Source organism: Schistocerca serialis, chromosome 3, assembly GCF_023864345.2.
Source record: "Schistocerca serialis cubense isolate TAMUIC-IGC-003099 chromosome 3, iqSchSeri2.2, whole genome shotgun sequence".
In the NCBI taxonomy this organism is placed as follows: Eukaryota; Metazoa; Arthropoda; class Insecta; order Orthoptera; family Acrididae; genus Schistocerca; species Schistocerca serialis.
Genome location: NC_064640.1, coordinates 99,606,806 through 99,628,255, shown reverse-complemented (window position 1 = coordinate 99,628,255; position 21,450 = coordinate 99,606,806). Strand labels below are relative to the sequence as shown.

Sequence of the window (21,450 nt, the reverse complement as noted above, 5' to 3'; positions counted from 1 at the left end):
CAGGATGCATTGTTTGTTTAGATAAATGTTCCTGCCCTATTTTTTTCTACAGCATACTGACCGATGGTCTTATGTCTCTTGTATCCTCCAAGTGCAGCCAGTATCTAACATCTCTAAGTCATTACACTGTGCATAAAGACATTCGAACCGCCGGCCTCCGACGTGGCACGCTCAGCGAGTAGCGGCGTAGGTCGAGTGTGCCGCCGCTGCAACACAATTGACGTTCGGCACTGTTTGGTTGTAGCGGTGTTTAAATAAAGATGCAAGTGAATACCTCCCGTGTTCCTTCCCCCGACTACTTACGACAGTGGTGAGTGTTTGAGAACCATACATACTGCATCAGTAGACTATTAAAGGAAAGCAAAATCCGCAAGATTGGCGAAGTTTTAAGGAAGTTCGAAATTTAGCCCGAACTTCAATGCGACATGCTTTTAATAGTTTCCATTGCGAAACTCTGTCTCGAAAACTGGCAGAAAACTCAAGGAGAGTCTGGTCGTATGTAAAGTACGCCAGTGGCAAGACGCAGTCAATACCTTCAGTGCACGATAGCAATTGTGATGTTACTGATGATTGCGCCGCTGAAGCAGCGTTATTAAACACGGTTTTCCGAAATTCATTCATAAAAGAATACAAAGTAAATATTCCAGAATCGGAATCAGATATCCTTGGTGTAGCGAAGCAGCTTAAATACTTAAGACACTCAAGGCTCCCGGTCCAGATTGTATACCAGTCAGGTTTCTTACACAGTATGCTGATACAATAGCTCCATACCTACAAGGGAACCTCCTCATCGCACCCCCCTCAGATTTAGTTATAAGTTGGCACAGTGGATAGGCCTTGAAAAACTGAACACAGATTGATCGAGAAAACAGGAAGAAGTTGTGTGGAACTATGAAAAAATAAGCAAAATATACAAACTGGGTCGTCCATGTGTAATATAGGCAATATTAAGGGCAACGTGAGACGAGGCACGCCGTGGTCCCGTGGTTAGTGTGAACAGCTGCGGAACGAGAGGTCTTTAGTTCAAACCTACCCTCGACCGAAAATTTTAACTTTTTATTTTCAGTTTATGTGACAAACTCTTATGTTTTCATCACTTTTTTTGGAGTGATTATTACATCCACAAGAAAACCTAAATCGGGCAAGGTAGAAGAATCTTTTTACCCATTCGCCAAGTGTACTAGTTAGGTGGGTCGACAACATATTCCTGTCATGTGACGCACATGCTGTCACCAGTGTCGTATAGAATATACTGTATAAGACGTGTTTTCCTGTGGAGGAATCGGTTGACCTATGACCTTGCGATCAAATGTTTTCGGTTCCCATTGGAGAGGCACGTCCTTTCGTCAACTAATCGCACGGTTTTGCGGTGCGGTCGCAAAACACAGACATTAAACTTATTACAGTGAACAGAGACGTCAATGAACCAACGGACAGATCATAATATTGCGAAAATAAAGAAAGCAAAATTTTCAGTCGAGGGCAGATTTGAACCAAAGACCTCTCGTTCCGCACCTGTTCACGCTAACCACGGGACCACGGCGCTCCTCGCCTCACATTGCCCATAATATTTCCTATCTTACGCATGGTCGACCCAATTTGTATATTTTGCTTATTTTTTCATAGTTCCACACAACTTCTTCCTGTTTTCTCGATTGATCTGTGTTCAGTTTTTCAAGGCCTATCCACTGTGCCAACTTATAACTAAATCTGAGGGGGGTGCGATTGGGATGTTCCCTTGTTAGCAATCATATACAACCGCTCGCTCGTAGAAAGATCCTTAACCAAATTCCGGAAAGTTGCGCAAGTCACACTGTTGTTGTTGTTGTGGTCTTCAATCCTGAGACTGGTTTGATGCAGCTCTCCATGCTACTCTATCCTGTGCAAGCTTTTTCATCTCCCAGTACTTACTGCAACCTACATGCTTCTGAATCTGTTTAGTGTATTCATCTCTTGGTCTCCCTCTACGATTTTTACCCTCCACGCTGCCCTCCAATACTAAATTGGTGATCCCTTGATGCCTCAGAACATGTCCTACCAACACTAACACCCAAGAAAGCAAATAGGAGTGATCCGCTGAACTATAGACCCATATTACTGACGTCGATTTGCAGTACTGTGCTCGAACATTATGAATCATCTTGAAGAAAACAATTTATTGACAAACAGCCAACGAGGATTCAGAAAATGTCTTTCTTGTGAAACACAACTAGCTCTTTATTCCCACTAAGTAATGAATTCTCTCGACAAGGGATGTGAAATTGATTCCATATCTTCTGATTTCCAGAAGGCTTTTTTACACCGTTCCCCACAAGCGACTTCCAATTAAACTGCGCTACGGAGTATCTTCTCAGATGTGCGACTGGATTCGTGATTTCCTGTCAGAAAGGCCACAGTTCGTAATAACTGGCAGAAAGTCATCGAGTAAAACACAAGTAATATTCGGCGTTCCGCAAGGAAGTGTTATAGGCCCTCTGTTGTTTTTCATCTACATAAACGGTTTAGGAGACAATCTGAGGCAGTCCTCTTAGATTGTTTGCAGATGATGCTCTCATCTAACGTCATGTAATGACATCAGATGATCAAAACGAATTGCAAAATGATTTAGACAAGACATTTGTATGGCGCAAAAAGTGGCAATTGACTCTAAATCACGAGAAGTCTGAAGTCATCCACATCAGCACCAAAATAATTCGCTAAATTTCAGGTACACGATAAATCACACAAATGTAAAGGCTGTAAATTCAGCTGAATACTCTGGGAATACAATTAAGAATAATTTAAATTGGAACGATGACATAGATAATGTAATGGGAAAAGCAAACGAAAGACTGCGATTTATTGGCAGAAAATTTAGAAAATGTAGCAGGTTTACTAAAGAGACTGCTTACACTAGGCTTGCAGCTCTCTTCTGGAATATTGCTGTGCAGTGTGGGTTCTACATCGAATAGGATTGACAGAGGACATCGAAAAAGCTGAAACAATGGCAGCTCGTATTGTATTAACGAGAATTACAGGATAGAGTGCCATAGATATGACACACGAATTGAGATGGCAGTCATTAAAACAAAGGCGTTTCTCGTTGAGGTAGGATCTTCTCATGAAATTTCAATCACCAACGTCCTCCTCAGACTGTGAAAATACTTTTCGGTGCCCACATACATAGGGGGAAATAATCATCATAACAAAATAGGAGAAATCATAGCTCGCACGGAATGCTTTAAGTGTTCGTATTTCCCGCGCTGTTCGAGGGTGTAGAGAAGTAACTTATAAGTGGCTCGACTAATCCTTTGCCAGGCCTTAACTGTGAATGGAAGAGTAATCATATTGCTGTATTCAGTTTGTGAGCCAGCAGAATCACTATCATTTTAAACATGGGGTAAGTGGATTTTCTCATCATTTGAAATTATGATAGATTTCTCTGGAGAGATAAACTGTTTAAACTATAATGTCAGAGGGGCTGTGGAGGGTTGTTGGAGCATAGAACACGTGAAATTCGGGTGGGTGAAGCGATACAGCAAGGGGTAGAGGGGTATTTCCCTCCACAGTGTTTGTTTCAGATATAAAGAGGAGATCTCCAAACTTTGAGTTAGGAGAAGCAGCATGCAGTGACCATACAACCCTAAAGCGCTAGTATGCCTGAATTTTACATTGTTATAAATAGCCCGACAGGTCTGAGCTGGATTTCAACATCATACAGCCAATGCCAGCATTTCAAGCTCGAATGCTGCGCCAGTATACCACCAGTCGACACGTCCGAAAGCCATCTTGCATTCTGATGTCACAGAACTTTTCCCAGTGCTCCAAGTCTTGGATTATTGCATCATAGAGATAATAATGAAGGTCAGCGAAACCATCTTGTATCTCCACCTTCGGTTCTGACGTCATAGATTTACTGGAAACGTCTGATGGCATTATACTGTGCGTAAAACATACTGAACTATGTTGTTGATGTATGTCTCCATTGTCCTTGGATGGTTCTAGCACACTGTAATCCAGTAACACAATCGGCACTTGAGAGTTAAACATTGCCAGTTATCTGTGCGGAATTCTGATTCTGCCCTGTTCTATCCTACAAAACAGAAACACATCGGTAATGACGTATCCTGTAAAGGAAGACACTAGTACGATCAACTTTAGAGCGAATGGCGAACAGATACCGAACGAAATCATAGACATCCTGTTAGCATCATAACATTCAGGTATAGTCCAGACGAATGTGTATCGGAATGACGCAGAATTAATTACTTTCGGGAAAATTTTCATCAATTTGAGGACAACATTGGGTGCTTTCGCTTGGGTATGCGCTGGATTAGTAAAGGAGATTTCCGTTGCGCTGTGCTCTTGGTCCCTACGTCGATGTTACCGGTCAGTTTGTAATCGTGGCAAATGTGAGATAGCATTATTTGTGTGCAGCTATCGATTGTGTCAACGTAATACGTAATCGTTCTCAGTAACGTCACTCGTTAACAACACCAGCAAACATACCCCCCAAAATTGTTTCGATCTCTTCGTAGTTGATGTGAGGTGGGGTACTGATGTATACTGTAGAGGAAATAGCATAGGAAATATTAGTACGATCAGTACTAGACTCTGATTTCTGAAGTTTCACCGGCGAGGCCTATACATCTCATTGAACTCGACAGTTAATTTTTTCAATATATTTCGAAGCAATTGTGCGGTGATCGTAATCTGAAATATCCTTGACATTTTAACTTACGTCGCATTGGGCTGTGGTTGTAGCGCCATCACAAACATTATACTAGATCTATAGGAATGGTGCACCCCTTTGGGAATCTATTAATAGCTTATTTCAGACTGAATCGATGTTGCATTTGATGTACCAAGCAGTAGCTGCATCGTCTTAAAGTTTGCGGGCATTGTGTTTGGAGTTCTGTGTAAGAGAAACTTGTTAGGTGGACACATGTCAGGTCCTGTAAATAGATTTCCTTCTGTTATAGTGCATACCGATTGTGCGTGGAACACAGCACCTGTCGTAAAATAGGTAAACATAAGCTTGGATTCAAACTGTATGTCGGGGCGTCGGATGCTCCAGACCTATCTCGTGCAGGAGAATGTAATCTGTCTTGGTTGGAGACGATAGCAGTCGGTCTGTGGAGTCATAACGCTACGTGGTTTCTTCCTTATGTGGAACTTTGTGACGTCGTGCTGAATACGGCGAGCTTCGAGCGAGCAGTTTGCATTATCATGTAGTCTACTCCTGCTATGGTACGTCGGAATTGCGCCATCGCTCAAACGTAACACAACAGGACGTGGCCTTGTTCTAAAATTATTGTATGTTTCAATGTGAAATCGTTTAATCTTATGGCTACGTCTGAAAACTGTGTCGTCTCACAGAGCCCACCGATTGTGGCTGGACTTGTATCGGGCGGGAAGCGAGGGACGTCGCATTCCGCACTGTATGGCGTTCCTCACTGTATGAAGTGCTGGATGCTGCTCTTGACTCGGAAGTGTAAGTGTGCTCGCCATAGCAGTGCATCATGCGTCTTGCAGGATTCGGTGGCCAGAGTTTGGCGACAGTTTGAGTACAGCCTTGGAGTGTCACACAGCGCAACGCGGCCTCTGGCGGTGGTGGTAGCGGCGGCAGCGGGCCAGCACTGCCCTGGCTCATAGGCAGACCGATGGCGGTAGAGTGTCGCTAAGCTTCACGATGCGCGCATACGAGATCTTCCACTGTGTGGTGTTTGTTTTAATAAAGACGCAGGTGTTCCTACTACACAGTATACAGTTTGAACCTTAACTTAGGAGGATAAGTCGGAGTGGCGGCACGGGGGTCTTTTCCGTCCCCCGGTGACTGGTTAAATAAAGACGCTAGTGAAGAGATTCAAACATATAGTTAGGAAAAGAGTATGCAGTGATCACACATCTCTGAGTGAATAGGAGTTTGGAAAAACATGCCAAGGAGGACATCCTTTGTCCAGAAAGCAGCGTTCGACCTGCACAAACTTTGTCTTTAAAGTCATAGGGCCAGGGTCAGTGTTCCTGCACTCGGATTCTGATGACATGGAGCCTGTCCCAGTAAGCACTAGTAGCCATGTTCGATCGCCATCTTGTGTTCCAGGTCACCCACCTCGGATTCTGATGTCATATTAGAACTGCACCAGTATTTAAAGTCTGGGTCAGTATGCCAGAATTCCACACTTATAAATAGCTCATCAAGTCGTAGCAAGATTCTGATGCCATAGAACCAGTGCTAGTATTCGCGCTCTGGGTCAATATACCAAAACTGCACACTGTTGTAAATAGCCCGACAGGTCTGGTCCACTTAGTGGACAATATGCCTGGTGTTTGCCTAGTGTAGTAGAAAGTTTATTACTCGGCTATGATCTCTTCTTGGAAGGGTACTATGCTGCTGCTCTCAGAGTGCCCACACAACATGCAAGACACATGTTGCGTCGAGTCGAGGGGGCAGTACTTGGCTGTGGGCTGTGACACGCGATGTGGCTCCAGTTGGCGTCTGGCAAGTGTTAGCGTAGGGTGGTGGTGTGGTGCAGTGTGGAGGTGGAGGCAGAGAGCCTTCCCCTGCCCTTTTTTTATTTTTTATTTACACGTCAAGTTCCGTGGGACCAAATTGAGGAGCAAATCTCCAAGGTCATGTAACGTGTCAGTACATGAAATTACAACATAAAAATAATAACAGATAAAAATAAATGTTCATGAACCTGAAAAAAGTTAGTCCATAAGTTTAAGTAAGCGCTATCAGCAATACAATAAGAATTAGCTTAATTTTTCAAGGAACTCCTCGACAGAATAGAAGGAGTGACCCATGAGGAAACTCTTCAGTGTCGATTTGAAAGCGCGCGGATTACTGCTAAGATTTTTTAATCCGAGTGGCAGCTTATTGAAATTGAATGCAGCAGTATATTCATACCTTTTTGCACTAGAGTTAAGGAAGTCAGATCCAAATGCTGGTTTGATTTCTGCCGAATATTAACCGAGTGAAAGCTGCTTATTTTTGGGAATATACTAATATTGGTAACAAGAAATGACATTAAGGAATATGCATATTGAGAGGCCAATGTCAAAATACCGAGACTCGTGAACAGAGCTCGACAAGAGGTTCGTGAAGTCACACCACTTATTGCCCGAACCGCCCGTTTCTGAGCCAAAAATATCCTTGGAGAATGTGAAGAGTTAGCCCAAAATATTATACCATACGATATAATCAAATGAAAATAAGCCAAGTAGACTAATTTCCGTGTCGAACGCTCCCTCACTTCTGATACCGTTCGAATATTAAAAACGGTAGCATTAAGTCTTTGAACAAGATTCTGAACATGGGCTTTCCACGACAGTTTACTATCTATCTGAACACCTAGAAATTTGAACTGTTCAGTTTAACTAATCATATGCCCGTTCTGTGAAATCAAAACGTCAAGTTTTGTCAAATTGTGTGTTAGAAACTGTAAAATCTGAGTCTTATTCTGATTTAACGTTAGTTTATTTTCTACAAGCCATGAACTGAGGTCATGTACTACACTATTTAAAACCGAGCAAATGTTGCACAAAACAACCTTTACTACCAAGCTAGTGTCATCAGCAAACAGAAATATTTTAGAGCTACCCATAATACTAGAGGGCATATCATTTATATAAGTAAGGAACAGTAGTGGCCCCAACACTGATTCCTGGGGCACCCCACCACTTGACAGTGCCCCACTCAGATCCCACATCACAGCCGTTATCAAAATTGTGAATAATTACCTTTTGGTGGCCCGCATCTCGTGGTCGTGCGGTAGCGTTCTCGCTTCCCACGCCCGGGTTCCCGGGTTCGATTCCCGGCGGGGTCAGGGATTTTCTCTGCCTCGTGATGGCTGGGTGTTGTGTGCTGTCCTTCGGTTAGTTAGGTTTAAGTAGTTCTAAGTTCTAGGGGACTTATGACCACAGCAGTTGAGTCCCATAGTGCTCAGAGCCATTTGAATTACCTTTTGGTGCCTGTTGCTAAAGTAAGAGATGAACCAACTGTGAGCTACTCCGCGTATTCTGTAATGATCCAACTTCTGGAGCAATATTTTGTGATCAACACAAAAAATACGCCAAGCGTTCGAAACTTTTTGTTTAGCCCATCCATTACCTCACAGAGAAAAGATAATATAGCATTTTCAGCTGTTAAACGACTTCTAGAGCCGAAATGTACATTTGATAGCAAATCGTATGATTTAAAATGATCAATTATCCTTACATACACAGCCCCTTCAATAACTTTTGCAAACACTGATGGCATAGGAATAGGTCTAAAATTATCTACATTATCCCTTTCTCCCTTTTTATGAAGCGGTTTTACTACTGAGTACTTGGTGTTTATTTAAATAAAGATGCTAGTTAGGAGAAGCAGTGACCACACACCAGCAGTAGCTGGGAAAACATATCAAGCAGTTCAGCAGACAGGCCTGGACCTGCACAAGCATCCTTTGCCTCAGATGTCTTAATGCTAGTATTCCAGAACTTGGATTCTGACGTCATAGAACCTGTCCAAATACATCAAGTCCAGCCCAGTAATCCGGAATTCTACATTTTTGTAAACAGCCCGACAGATTGAGCTGGATTGTGACGTCATAGAACTGCTTCAGTATGCCCTGGTTGCCATGTCAAACGCTATCTTGATTCCTGGTCAGCTGTCTTGGATTCTGACCTCATAGTTTGGCTGGTCTCATATTGTGATATCATAGAGGCTGTTCGACTATTCCTGGTCAGCCAGCATGACAATGCACCATCTTGCATTTCCCACCGATTTATACGTAGGACAACCACTCTACTTCCATAGGAAACACACAAGTGGAATTGAGCTACTTCTTGAATTTCCCACCAATGTTTTGAATTTCCCACCAGAATTTGAATTCCCAGCATTTTATACATAGGTCAGTTGGCGTTTGTCAAATGGGGCCATGCAGTGGGGGTGGCGAATACCATGACTCATCTATGACGTCATTGGTGACCTACTTTGCGCCAGAACTGTCCTAGAATAACTAATGACACAATTGCAGAACAATCACTGGAAGCAGTTACTTCCATAAAATATCAAGGAGTACGGAACGACCACATAAAATTAATCGAGAGTAAAGCAGATGACACACAGATTCGTTGGGAGAATCTTCAGGAAATTTAATCTAACAAAAAAAGAAAGTAGTTTTCTACACATTCGTTCGACTAATGGGATCCGTACCATATAGGACTCTAGAGGAGATAGATAAGATCATTTAGCAAGCACGAAAGCGTCACGGAGATGCTCAGCCACCTCCAGTGGCAGACGCTGCCTATATCTACATATGTTTCTACATCTGTATTTATATACTGCGAACCACTGTACAGTGCATGGCAGAGGGTTGCTTCCCGTTCCATTCATATACGGAGCGCGGGAAGAATGATTGTCTGGATGCCTCTGTGCGTGCTGTAATGAACCTAATATTGTCCTCAAGACCTATACGGGAGCGATATATACTGTTTGTAGTATATTCGTACAGTCATCATTTAAAGCCGGTTCTTGAAACTTTGTTAGTAGACTTTTTCGTTATAGTTTCCGTCTATCTTCACGACAGATCAGTTCTTCTGATACACTATACGCGGGTCAAACAAACCTGCGACAATTCGTGGCCGCGCGGGTTTAGCCGAGCGGTTTAAGGCGTTGCAATCATAGACTGTGCGGCTGGTCCCAGTGGGGGTTCGAGTCCTCCCTCCGGCATGGGTGTGTGTGTTTGTCGTTAGGATAATTTAGGTTAAGTAGTGTGTAAGCTTAGGGACTGATGACCTTAGCAGTTAAGTCCCATCAGATTTCACACACATTTTTTTTTTTGACAATTCGTGCTGCCTTTATTTGTAAACATTCAATGTTCCCTGTTAGTCCTATTTGGTACGGGTCCGACACACTTGACCAATATTCTAGGATGGGTCGCACAAGTCTTTTGTAGACTGATTGCATTTCCCTATTATTCTACCAGTAGATCGAAAGTTCAGCCAACTTCAGTGATAGACACTGTATCTAAATTTACATCTATGCTCTACTTTTCCCATGACTGAACCTACGTGATCGTTCCGTTTCATGTCCCTACTATGTGTAACAGACATGTATTTGATTGAGTTTCCCGATTCCAGCTGTGAGTCACGGATGTTATGTTATAGCATACCATGTTTTTTGTGTTTTGTGAAGTACACAGTTTTACGTTTCTGATCATTTAAAGCAAGTTGTCAACCTTTGTACCACTTTGAAATATCATAAGGATCAGACTAAATATTTGGGCAGTTTCGTTCAGATAGTACTTCATTGTAGATAACTGCATCATCTGCGGAAAGTCTGAGGTTATTGTTAAGATTGTCCCCAAGGGCATTAATATGTAACATGAACGGCAAGGGACCCAACACACTTGTCTGGGGTAGACCCGAAGCTACTTCTAAATCTGTCGAAAACCCTCCATCCAAGACAACATGTTGCGTCCTCCATACCAAGAAATCCTCACCCCAGACACAATTTTCACGTGATACCCCACCCACTCGACCATACTTTTGATAACAAGCGTAGGTGTGGTACTCGTCAAATGTTTTTCGGAAATCGAGGAATACTGCATCTTCCTGACTGCCTTCATCCATAACTTTCAGGATATCATATGAGAAAAGTGCGAGTTAGGTTTCACATGATCTATGTCTCTGAAATCCAAGCTGATTTGCATGGAGGAGCTTATTTCGTTCGAGAGGCCTCATAATATTTGAGCTCGGAATATGTTCTAAGATTGAACAACAAATGTATATCAAAGATATCTGCTTCTACATGATTTCTTTGCAATTCACAATTAAGTACCTGACAGGTGGTTCATCGAATCACCTTCAAGCTGTTTCTCTACCGTTCCACTTTCGAACAGCGCACGAGAAAAACGAACACTTAAATCTTTCGTGCGAGATATGATTTCTCTATTTTATTATAATGATCATTTCTCCCCATCAGGGTTGACTGCAACAAAATACTTTCTCATTCGGAGGACAAATTTGGTGACTGAAATTTGATGAGAATATTCTGCCACAACGAAAACCGCCTTCGCTTTAATGACTGCCACCCCAATTCGTGTATCGTATTCGTGGCACTCTCTCCACCATTCCGTGGTAATACTGTTACGACTTCTGCACCACTTGTTAGCAGCAGACACAGTGGCTGCACCAAAATACTGAGGCGGCGTGGAGTTTTACAATTATTTATTGAACTTTCTTTACAATTTCTCCCTCGTCGTCGCTGCCCAGCCCTGCGGATCCCTCCGCCTGGCTGCTGCTGTGTAGATTCTCCGGCAATGCGCGCAACTCGCGCCGCTGATCGCACTCGGGAGCCTCAGGCCACCAGTGCTCCGCTGAAGTCAGGATGCTCTGTGGTTGAGATGAACTGGTCGCCGCTCGGCGCCCCAGTACAGGCACGCCCACGGAGCCGCGTCGCCGTGAGGTCAGCTGCCGACACCTACTGCACCGGCGGCTGGGAAGCCGTCAGTCGCGATGTCCGCGAGGTCCCGTCATGGACGGACCACGCGCCGTGGGGCCGGGTTGCCGTGAAGTCCGGGCGTCAGTCCCCGGCGGCGCCTGTGACCGAGACCGCGTTGCGGCCGGTCATGCTAGAAGTTCTCGCTGTAGCTAGTCAGCCATGGTGCCAAGCGAAATCGGGCCGACCTCCAGAGCTGAAGCTGACATCTGGCGGTGAACAGATGACTCCTGCGAGCTGGAACAGACTTCCGGAATCGTCACCTACGAAGATTGAACATTCGGACACGGATCACGGCCGTCCTCAGATCCGAACTGCTTCCTAATGGCTTCTGTCTGTTGCTACCTGCGCTCCACTATTTATATCCGGCAGGAGGACGTTTTTTACCCTCAGAGGTAGCTTTTTGTTATTACTCCCGCAGTATAATGCAGCGTAACTTATCGTGCTGGCCTCACTTCCCCTTACTCAGCACTCTCCAGGCTTCGCTCGGCGCTCGGTCTATGTGCGTCCTTGCGTCAGCCTGTTGGTAGACTGCTGCTGTCAGCAAGGCTATCTGTGCGTGCTTACTTCGCAACGCCTCGGTCGCTGGCGTGCCTCTGTTTTGCCGTTCTCCACTGCGTGAAGCAACGCTTACTACATGTGGCCGCAACAATACAAAAGTAGGTGCCCTTTCCTCGAACTTTTTCAGTGTTCTTCGTCAGTCCTGTCTAATGTGGATCCCACACAGCAGTTCAACTACCTATGCTGTAGACAAGTGTGACCTTTGCTTTCTTCCAGCGACAGGACATGGCTATTTGTTAGAGGGATTTGCGATGGAATACTATAGTTAACAGAGGGGCTAACTCAGTCGTAAATTGTGTATAGAATCTGACATCACTTCCATTGGGCCCTGGGGCTTTGTTCAATTTTAACGATTTCTGCTCTTTCTCAATGCCACTGACATTAATATCTGTTTCACTCACCTTTTCACTGTTACGAGGATTAAATTGGAACAGTACTTTGTAAAGGAACATTTGAAAACAGATTTCAAGCATTTCTGCTTTTGATTTGCTGCTAACAGTTTCAGTTTCTGTCTTGTCCATGACTAACAGGACACTAACTTTGGTGCCATTGACAGCCTTTACATACGATCAGAATTTCTTTGGATTTTGTGGAAGATCTCTCGACAGTATTCCAAGAAAGTCGTTCTGCATCCCGTTATAGTCTTCTGTTAAAATTCTGAGAGCGTACGTTTCTAGAAGAGTAAACCAATATATTGCTTCCACCTACGTACATCTCTTGGAAAGACCATCGAGATAAAATTAGAGAGGTTAGAGCCCACACAGAGGCTTACCAACAATCGTCGTCCCGCAAACCATATATAAGTGGAACAGGAAAAAGGGAAAGTGATGCAGGTACACAAAGTACCCTCAGCCACGCACTGTAGGGTGGCTTGAGGAGTACATATGTAGATGTAGATGATCACCGAAAAACTGTGCCCGTTGTACACTGTGAACCGAAAGTACATCCGTGGACTGGCTGGCTCTGAGCACTATGGGGCTTAACTTCTGAGGTCATCAGTCCCCTAGAACGTAGAACTACTTAAACCTAACTAAACTAAGGACATCACACACATCCATGCCCGAGGCAGAGTTCGAACCTGCGACCGTAGCGGTCGCGCGGTTCCAGACTGTATTCCAGACTGTAGCGCCTAGAACCGCTCGGCCTCCCCGACCGGCTCATCCGTGGACTGTTCGATCAACAAATACGCCGGTAGAAACTCAAGAATCACACGTCCTCTAGTGCTTTTGTTTGACGTACAAACAGTCTAGTTTTGGTTTCGAGTTATTCATCTAGTTTCCTTTTCTCAAGAGCGTCATAAAACTGGCTCTTTGCAGGTTGTTAGTGCTATCCCATCATTTCATCTACATCTACATCTACATCTAGATACATACTGCGCAATCCACCATACGGTGCGTGGCGGAGGGTACCTCGTACCACAACTAGCATCTTCTCTCCCTGTTCCACTCCCAAACAGAACGAGGGAAAAATGACTGCCTATATGCCTCTGTACGAGCCCTAATCTCTCTTATCTTTGTGGTCTTTCCTCGAAATGTAAGTTGGCGGCAGTAAAATTGTACTGCAGTCAGCCTCAAATGCTGGTTCTCTAAATTTCTTCAGTAGTGATTCACGAAAAGAACGCTTCCTTTCCTCTAGAGACTCCCACCCGAGTTCCTGAAGCACTTCCGTAATTCTTGTGATGATCAAACCTACCAGTAACAAATATAGCAGCCCGCCTCTGAATTGCTTCTATGTCCTCCCTCAATCCGACCTGATAGGGATCCCAGACGCTCGAGCAGTACTCAAGAATAGATCGTATTAGTGTTTTATAAGCGGTCTCCTTTACAGATGAACCACATCTTCCCAAAATTCTACCAATGAACCGAAGACGACTATCCGCCTTGCCCACAACTGCCATTACATGTTTGTCCCACTTCATATCGCTCTGCAATGTTACGCCCTAATATTTAATCGACGTGACTGTGTCAAGCGCTACACTACTAATGGAGTATTCAAACATTACGGGATTCTTTTTGCTATTCATCTGCATTAATTTACACTTATCTATATTTAAAGTTAGCTGCCATTCTTTACACCAATCACAAATCCTGTCCAAGTCATCTTGTATCCTTCTACAGTCACTCATCGACGACATCTTCCCGTACACCACAGCATCATCAGCAAACTGCCGCACATTGCTATCCATCCTATCCGAAAGATCATTTATGTAGATAGAAAACAACAACGGATCTACCACGCTTCCCTGGGGCACTCCAGATGATACCCTCACCTCCGATGAACACTCACCATCGAGGACAACGTGCTGGGTTCTATTGCTTAAGAAGTCTTCGAGCCATTCACATATTTGGGAACCAACCCCATATGCTCGTACGTTAGTTAGGAGTCTGCAATGGGGCACCGAGTCAAACGCTTTCCGGTAGTCAAGAAATATGGCATCCGTCTGATACCCTTCATCCATGGTTCGCAAGATATCATGTGAAAAAAGGGCGAGTTGCGTTTCGCAGGAGTGATGCTTTCTAAAGCCGTGCTGATGCATGGACAGCAACTTTTCTGTCTCAAAGAAATTCATTATATTCGAAATGTGAATATGTTCGAAAATCCTGCAACAAACCGACGTTAAGGATATTGGTCTGTAATTTTGAGGATCCGTCCTTCTACCCTTCTTATATACAGGCGTCACCTGCGCTTTTTTCCAGTCGCCTCCATCAAAGATGATTAAATGTTAAAATTCAGTAGTTTATTTTCAGTGTTATCTAACGTTTACTTTGGACAGCAAAGCTCAGTGAAAAACTTGGTAATATTTAATCTGTTCCAGGAAAGCGGATGGTGCTGCAGTTCTTGGTCACGCGGCGAGCGGATTGTGCTGTCAGGAGTGGCAATGGTGGGCTTCACGGCGTCTGCGGAGCTGTTGTTCACTTCTGCTCTTGTAGCGCAGGCGAATATGACTGGGTACTGTAGAAAATAATGTGTGAGAACCATAAGGCGCAAGTTTGTTGAGAGTCACAGCCGGAAAGTTTGGTTGTGTAAATAGTCATTTCCCCATCAGAGTGTGAAGTAGCCTTTCCTGTACTTCATCCAACTTTGTATCAATATAAAATTGGTTGCATTGTACAAGTGCTATTTTTTGTGTGGAGACATACAACACTTTCTGTATAACTGAGATATTAAATAAAAATACAAGCCTCTTATTAAACTATGATGAAAGCTCGGATCTTCAAGTAGAGTAATTATGTGTCATTATTTGTAGTCGCTTTCATTCGCCGCATGTCGTCGTTTCTGCAAGGACAAACGCCGTTTTCGCCGCTACCTGGTGCAATCGTGGAAGACAGTTGCCTTCGAAAAAAGATTTTAAAAGAAGCTGCTGCTACAGCACACACATGGAAGTGACAAGTGGCTGATACGGAGGAAGTGCGGACCTCTAAACTCTTTCCCCCACGTTCACGCAAAACCTGCCACGATATGCGACAAAAAGGTGCGTTCTGTACTACCGCTTGCCGGTAAATCATGGAAAATCAGGACAGATTACGTCATCGCAGTGTTTTGTATGTGCTCCAACAGGTTGCTAACAGTCTTTCGGAGATGGAGCAGCATGTCTGTTTAAAACAGGTAATCATAACGAAGTGAAACGTCATATTACCTCTGTCCGAACTGTAAATGCCAACTCCAGTCATAGAATCTGAATACCCAAAAGTCATCCGGTGATTAATATTAGAAATTGGCATTTCAGTCGTCGATATCGTTACACTTGTTTTGTTTCAAACCGCAGAAAAAGTAAAGAAATTAAGTCTTTACAGTGGTATTACCTTTTTCGCAGTAAAATTTTACCGCTATTACTCATTAACCCTAGATTACTAACCGTCGTAAAATTTACTATTGCAGTTAGTACCAATTCCCGGTTCCCGCACAATCTGATATTGTCACTACAAGGTATTAAATAGGAATTTTAATTTTACAAATCAACAGCCTCAGTTGCACCTAGATTTACCTAGGTTTCAGTCGGGATAACCCAACCTTCTTCAGAATAAAATACCTACCGTTTGTCCATAATGGACATCGTCAAGCTAAAACTACAAATCCATAAATGATCTTCAGACTGTAAAAACTTATCTGAAACTGCCTCGGCCCCACTTCGCGACCGCAATGCGGCAGCTACGAGTGCTGTACTGGAACTGACCGTATAGTCATCAGGCCCGCCTAGGCGGACACAATACCTTGCGCCTGCGCATAAGCTGTGTGAATGGTACTTGCTTGGACAAGACGCGAACCTAACTCCTGACCTTGAATTTACTAGTAAAGTGAAATAAAAGAAAGGTAAAGCTGGGGAAAAGAGCGTATATGTTATCCTGTGCAGAACGTACTTAGATCGACTGTCTTAACATTTATGAAGTATTCGTTGGTCATGATATGAGGAAGACATCACGTGCTTACAACGTGTGGCCTCTCTAGCAAAATTTTGTGCTTAAGTACGAAGCTTAATCAACTTAAAGAACTTAGGAGTGGGAAGGATAATATGAAGCCAACATCGTCATTATTATGAAAAGGTCTAAATTTTTATGAGATGTAAATGTTAAGCATTTGCTTAGCTATGGTTACAGCGCATGAGCATCCTATTGACTTAGCACACAAATGGACATGAATGAACCTATGAACAAGTCTACATCTAATTTCTTAGACCTAGTCATAATAATGACGATGTTGGCTTTATATTATCCTTCCCACTCCTAAGTTCTTGAAGGTGATTAAGCTTCGTGCTTAAGCACAAAATTTTCCTAGACGGGCCACACGTTGTATGCACGTAATGTCTTCCTCGTATCATATCATATCATGTTAAGACAGTCGATCTAAGTACGTTCTGCACAGGATAACATATACGCTCTTTTCCCCAGCTTTACCTTTCTTTTATTTCACTTTACTAGTAAATTCAAGGTCAGGAGTTAGGTTCGCGTCTTGTCCAAGCAAGTATCATTCACACAGTTTATGCGCAGGCGCAAGGTATTGTGTCCGCCTAGGCGGGCCTCATGACGATACGGTCAGTTCCAGTACAGCACTCGTGGCTGCCGCATCGCGGTCGTGAAGTGGGGCCAAGGCAGTTTCAAATAAGTTTTTACAGTCTGAAGATCATTTATGGATTTGTAGTTTTAGCTTGACGATGTCCATTATGGACAAACGGAAGTTACTTTTTTTTCTGAAGAAGGTTGGGTTATCCCGACTGAAACTTAGGTAAATCTAGGTAATCCGTGCAACTGAGGCTGTTGATTTCTAAGATTAAAATTAATATTTATACAGTTACTGACAGGGCCACGAAATGTTGAAAATAGTAAATAGGACACTTTGCACTTATTTTGTATGTACATACCTTTGGAGACGTTATGCACTGAGGTGACAAAAGTCGTGGGATACCTCCTAATATTGTGGAATGCCTCCTAATATCGTGTCGTATCTCCTTTTGCCCGGCGCAGTGTAGCAACTCGATGTGGCATGTGCTCAACAAGTCACTGTAAATCCCCTGCAGAAATGCTGAGCCATTCTACCCTTGTGACCGTCCATAATTGTTAAAGTTTTGCCGGTCGGCTCTGAGCACTATGGGACTTAACATCTGAGGTCATCAATCCCCTAAAGTGTTGCTAATGCAAGATTTTGTGCACGAATGGACCTATAGATTATATCCCATACAAGTTGTATGGAATTCATGTGGGGCGGTCTGGGTGGCCAAAACATTCGTTAGAATTGTCCAGAATGTTCTTCAATCCAATCGCGAACAGTTATGGCTTGGTGTCATGGTGCATTGCCATCCATAAAAATTCCATTGTTGTTTGGGAACATGAAGTCCATGAATGGCTGCAAATGATCTCCAGATAACAGAACATAGCCGTGGGCCCCATTCCATGTAAACAGAGCCTTATTATGGTGCCACAGCCCATTAACGCCAGACTTTGCCACGCTGTCCTAACGGCTACGTTCGTAGTACGTACCACATTGATCTTTGCGGTTAATTCACGCAGAATATTGAATTCCCTTGCGATTTACGAAGTGGAATGTCCCATGTGTCTAGCTCCAACTACCATTCCGCGTTCAAAAACTGTTAATTCCCCACGTGCGCCCATAATCACATCGAAAACCTTTTCACATGAATCACCTGAGTGCAAATGTCAGCTCCGTTGTGTGTGTGTGTGTGTGTGTGTGAGAGAGAGAGAGAGAGAGAGAGAGAGAGAGAGAGAGAGAGAGAGGGGTGAGCCTTGCACTAAGGCTGGACTTTTGGGATGGCTGCGTACAGGGATTTACTCAAGCTTTATTCAGACGTAAGCAGGGGGAGGGCTCGTAGCTCGTGTCGCTACTAAAGGTGTTAGTTATTGTTGAATCCAATTACTGGGGGGCCTCGATGATTGCGTGAAGCACCCACACTCGGTGTCACCGTTGTGGAGCGATAGAGCCAGTATATTAAAGGTGTCCGCTGGTGGGCCTCAGTTCATCGATCCTATGAAGGAGTTTCTGCGTTTCATATGTTATGTTATCGGAGATGCATGGGATGTTCAGTACGGCGTGAAGGTCGGCAATCCAGGCCTATTTTGTTGAAGCTCCTAAGATGAGGCGGATCTGGCTTGAATGACTTGCAGTTGCTGAAGGTTGCATGGGCTGGTAATTCCCCACATGGATCAGCTATAAAGAAGTGCAGGTACAACTATCGCTCGATACAGCCGAAGCTTCGTTCGAACATTCATTTGGCAACTGCTCAACAATGGATACAATTCACATAGGAGGTATCCTGATCATAGAATGAAGGCTTTCGCGACCAGATGACATATCTGCTGGCAAACCTTTCGGGATGTGAGGTCGTGGTCCAAGAAACTCTTCCGTTCCTGACGTTTCGTTCAGGACTACGCAGGACATTTTCAGAGGCGCTCTTTCACTGAGTCAGGAAAGTCTGGAACGGAAGAGTTTCTTGGACCATGACCTCACATCCCGGAAAGTTTACCATCACCTATAGGAGGTGAAGCGATTTCACAGCTCTACAATAACTTCATTATTTGAGATATTTTCAAAATGCTTTGCACACACGTACAAAAACTCAAAAAGTTTTTTTAGCCATTCACAAATGTTCGATATGTGCCCCTTTAGTGATTCGGCAGACATCAAGCCGATAATCAAGTTCCTCCCACACTCGGCGCAGCATCGTTGATGCGAGCTCGCAGTTCTGGCACGTTTCTTGGTAGAGGAGGTTTAAACACTGAATCTTTCACGTAACCCCACAGAAAGAAATCGCATGGGGTTAAGTCGGGAGAACGTGGAGGCCATGACATGAATTGCTGATCATGATCTCCACCACGACCGATCCATCGGTTTTCCAATCTCCTGTTTAAGAAATGCCGAACATCATGATGGAAGTGCGGTGGAGCACCATCCTGTTGAAAGATGAAGTCGGCGCTGTCGGTCTCCAGTTGTGGCATGAGCTAATTTTCCGCGGGCTACGCGTGAAACTCGCCCGCACGCGTTCAACCGTTTCTTCGCTCACTGCAGGCCGGCCCGTTGATTTCCCCTTACAGAGGCATCCAGAAGCTTTAAACTGCGCATACCATCGCCGAATGGAGTTAGCAGTTGGTAGATCTTTGTTGAACTTCGTCCTGAAGTGTCGTTGCACTGTTATGACTGACTGATGTGAGTGCATTTCAAGCACGACATACGCTTTCTCGGCTCCTGTCGCCATTTTGTCTCACTGCGCTCTCGAGCGCTCTGGCGGCAGAAACCTGAAGTGCGGCTTCAGCCGAACAAAACTTTATGAGTTTTTCTACGTATCTGTAGTGTGTCGTGACCATATGTCAATGAATGGAGCTACAGTTAATTTATGAAATCGCTTCAATCATTTGTAATAGCCTTGTAGTTGAATCCTCTTGTTGTGGATATGACGTTTGAAAAGGAATTTGCTGTCCAGGGTGACCCCCAGGTGTTTTACTTCGTTCGTCCAAGCAACTTCTCGATGGTAAAGGAAACCCTGTCCCGCAAGTCGGAGGGTTTGCGAGTAAAGAGGACAACTTTAGTTTTGTCGGCTTGAAGAGGAATGTGATTATCCAATTGCTACTCTTCCGTCAGCGTGAGCTGACGCTGTAGTCTCCCTACGGTTGCAGTAATCCGCCGGCTACCTGTGAGTAACGCTGTGTCATCCGCAAACTGACCTGGAGCAGGATGGGTAAGTCGGTAACATAAACGATGAAAATAGTTGGGTATAAAATCGATGAAAGATCCGCCAATGCACTGCCCTTTTACATCACGTGTACGCGATACTACCGCCATGTGTACATGTGCATATCGCTATCCTATGACATGGTCACCTCAGTCTAATTGTAATAAAGTTGTGCATAAACTGTAAATATGAATTCCTTTGAATAAAATATAGAGTAGTAAAATTTACGATGGTTTAGTAACAATGAACCATTTTCTCTTCTTTAAGGTTCTAGGATTAAAGATCGCTATGTAGAATTATCTTAAGTCAATTTTGGAAATGACAAGGGTAATAACGTATGTTGCAGACAGATGCTAGCGACTGCTCGTCGTCCACGTTAGAACGAAGAGGAACATTCTTTATGAACATTGCAAGCTTTACATTTAACAACGACCATTTCCTGTCAAGGTCAAAGTCAGTTGGACAGTCTTCAACAAGTGCTGGATGCATTGCGTCTCATCGTGCTGCTGTCCTGGGCAAGAAACTAGCAGGAATGGCTTGCTGTTACTTAAAACTGTCAACTGCTATCTATGTCTTGCTAATGACCACTCAGTGCTGCCCCCACGACTTTTCCTTAAAACATTTGCTCCTCGTAAGGGATTTTGATGCTATGTATTAACAGCCATAGGGGATGTTGTGCGATCGATTATGACCGTTTGTTTGTAGGAGGTGGGGGGGGGGGGGGTGGAGGACAAACAGTCATGCAAATCGCTAAAAATTCTGCTTGAACTTCAATAAAAGTCACGGAAGAAAAAGAGGAATTTGTCTACAGGGTGATCTGGACTCCATCGAGAAAATTCAAGAGATTATTCAGAGATATTTACTGAATAGTTTTAAACAGGGTGAGGCAGAAAGAACGGACGATTTTAGAACAACTAGTATTCAGGCTCAGGCGGTCGGAGTGGGGGGAGTGATGTGGTAACGTGATCGGTAGCTCCTGCCATTTTGTTTAGTCAAGGTCATGGAGCCGTGGACTGTGCTACACCGTGTGTTTAGCTATGATAGTTTTGTGTGCAATACTGAGTCAATCATTGCAGTGCAGCGTGAGTTTCGTCGCCATTTCAATCTCGCTAGACATGATAGTGTTCTCACTCGTAACACCATTTTACGTTGCGTAGAATCATTTCGAACACGACGAACAGTTATGAACATAAAACCACCAGGAGCTCCTCGCTCAGTTCGGACACAAGAAAATGTGGAAAGA

The 21,450-nt window shown here is 43.9% G+C and overlaps 1 long non-coding RNA gene across 1 annotated transcript in view; it reads left to right on the top strand.

The window, feature by feature from the left end:
* The window catches only part of LOC126471537 (uncharacterized), a 279,116-nt gene extending 263,930 nt beyond the window's left edge, over window positions 1-15,186 (top strand). Inside the window, exon 3 of the long non-coding RNA XR_007586334.1 lies at window positions 14,847-15,186. This is a non-coding gene — a long non-coding RNA (uncharacterized LOC126471537). The remainder of the gene's footprint in view (window positions 1-14,846) is intronic.
* Window positions 15,187-21,450: the final 6,264 nt, after the last annotated feature.